The 2,708-nt window shown below is 34.6% G+C and overlaps 1 long non-coding RNA gene across 1 annotated transcript; it reads right to left on the bottom strand.

Moving 5' to 3' along the window:
• Positions 1-430: 430 nt before the first annotated feature.
• LOC112342374 lies at positions 431-1,046 on the bottom strand. The gene is made up of 3 exons (XR_002990944.1): positions 963-1,046; positions 530-871; positions 431-471 (listed from the first exon to the last, which is right to left on the bottom strand). It is a non-coding gene; the product is annotated as an uncharacterized LOC112342374 (long non-coding RNA).
• Positions 1,047-2,708: the final 1,662 nt, after the last annotated feature.

Below are 2,708 nucleotides of genomic sequence, written 5' to 3'. Positions count from 1 at the left end.
GCAGATTGTGCACGATAATTACAAGTCAAGGCTTTATATGGATCCGCTCTCAACAAACCATTCTTCAGCTGCTCTTCTTCATATGATAGGTCCTATATAGAACCAATTGGTAAACCAATCAAAGCAGAGTAAGGAAGAAATTTTTACCTGAAAGTTAACGCCTACTGAATCTATGTATCCTACACTGCATGAAACGCTTTCATGACACTTGATGTGTGGAAAAAAAATTGTTGATATCAGTGTTCATGCTATGCCACCACAGTGCATAATATGGAGGTCTTTCCAGCACCCTGCCATGCCACTTGATTAGTAACATACGTGATTAATTAAAAAAAGTGATTTACCTCCAAACAAGAAGTCGTACCCATTTTTAGTTTCATAGACACACTCTTCGTCACAGAGTTAGTGCTACATAGTATAGTAGCTTGACTTAGACCTTCCACAGAAATATTAAGACTCTTCACACCCTCACTGTCCACAAAACCTTTTCTACATGAGTTTTCAAGATTGTAGCACACCTGCACATTACCTGACGAGAATGAGCAACAAGACCTTGAGCAGCTCATCGTCTGAGGAACCAGAGGAGATGACTCAGATGCTGGAGCTGGTTGTCGTTCCAGATTGGTTCTTCACTTCTCTGGAATTTTTTCTGGGCTACGAGAAGAGTGCCTCCATGGTTTATAGTCAGGTATATTGAGTTGCCTCCCATTAATCGATGAGAAGTTCTACTGCTAACCTCTTCCAGAGTTTTGGTGCGGCTCCTTGAGAATCACTGGAGGATAATAACCGGAGGATGCAGCACCGTCTTCTTCTTCTCCTTGCTCTTGGCTGGAGGTGCTAAGAAAAGAAGCATTCATAATTCCAGATTTACCTACCAATCCGTGGAAGGCAGAGAAAAATATAAATTGAGAAAAACAAAGAGAAAATGCCAATCCACGAAGAATCGGGCATTGAATTCTGACCTCCAGTGGAAAATATAAGTAGTCTGCAAGAACAGAATCCAGGAGAGAGTACATCTGCCCGCTGCCTCTCCCGTCGCTGAATGCATTTTTTCCAGCCCTAAAAAGCCACATAAAATTTTTCTCTGATTTGAAACGACATGACCTTCGACAATTAGATCTTGGCCGTTAGATCTCAGCATATGCCCAGAATAAGTGTCGCCAGTATATGCTATTATTATACGGGCTCTTTCGTTTAAATATATGAGTATGACTAGCTAGGATCCCAGCTCCGGGAGATAGTATGCCAAAGTATAATAGATTACTTAAGTTACAATTTTATTACATTCATGAAAAACTTTGTGAGGACACTAAATAGCATTAAAGAGAATATATGTTGGATCTAAGAAATGCTTAATGGTTTATAGCAAAAAACTGTTATGAATCAAAGATAAAACATTAATTATAAACACAATAATGGATTCATTCTTTAAAAGCAAGTTATATGGTGAATATGAATCATTAGATTACAGCAAAGAATAGTCATATGTGGGAAAGAATAAGGTTTTGTTATTGGTTGGTTAGTTATGCAACTTTGGTTGTGTATGTATGTTGGACTTATATATAGTAAAGGGTATTTTGTGGCCAACCTAGAAATAATATTTTGTAATAAGAAATTGAGAAAAGAATCAGTGTCTTAATTTACCATTCACTTGTAAGGATGTCTTGAGCATATACACACACACACTTTTTCTCCAACAATGGCAGAAAGAAATTTATATATACTTGAGCTAGAAAGTAATCAGTGTAAAAGTGGAATTCTCTCCCTACTTGAGTAGTTTAAATAAACACTAAGCTTATTTTTATTACTAAAAAGAAAAAGATATCGGAAATGCTTTCGAGAACCATGTGTTTCCTTTTGGATTAGCCATTAGGTTACAGCTGTATAAAACACTTTTCTCTTAGAGCACATATTTGCAATGATTAATATGGCTATTATGGAAAGATAATGCCATAAGGGATTCTTATGGCATGGATTGTCCCATTTCCAAGCTACATCAAGAGCATTTAACTTCATGAATTTGGGGAGTTGTTGTGTTAATCACAGAGTTAATGCCTTTTAATAAAATTAATATTAGCATAGAAAAAGTTTTATTTAGGGTTTACTTATTTATCTTTATCCTCCAAATAGTCTCAAAGAAATTAAAGTAAAATGATTGAAGACCTTTTATTAAAGGTTGAGATTGACATCTTTTAGGAGTGCTTTGATTAATTGATAAATAAAAGATTTATTCTTTTCTTAATAAATTTATAAGATTTAGAAATATTTACAAAGGATTATTATTATTTTATGGCTATGATGTCATTTACTATTATTAGCATAGTAACGATTGAATTAGTTTTAATCTAGACCACTCACTCTTGTATATAAGCTAGGGTTTTTGGGCTAATCGAATACACTTTTATATTCCATGCACCCACATTAGTGAAGATGAAGAGCAATTTTGGTCCTCCTTGAGAAGTGCTTAAATTTGTGTGTTTGGTTTAGCTTTTGTATTGTCTAGATCTCTTTTATTTTTGTAGCTTTTCCATTTATTCTCTTTTGCTTTTTCTATTTTCATTCATCTTTACGGTAGAATAGAGTACTCCTCCTTTACAAAAGCATCTTCCTCTTTTGACTCTAGAATAACAATTGATGCAATTGCTCAATGTTATATAGTTGCAATTGAATAATAAAACTTAGTTAATAGTAATATTCATAATGTATGG

Source organism: Selaginella moellendorffii, unplaced genomic scaffold (genome assembly GCF_000143415.4).
Source record: "Selaginella moellendorffii unplaced genomic scaffold, v1.0 SELMOscaffold_106, whole genome shotgun sequence".
Classification (NCBI taxonomy): Eukaryota; Viridiplantae; Streptophyta; class Lycopodiopsida; order Selaginellales; family Selaginellaceae; genus Selaginella; species Selaginella moellendorffii.
The sequence above is the reverse complement of the archived record's forward strand: the minus strand, read 5'-3'. Positions and strand labels throughout refer to the sequence as shown.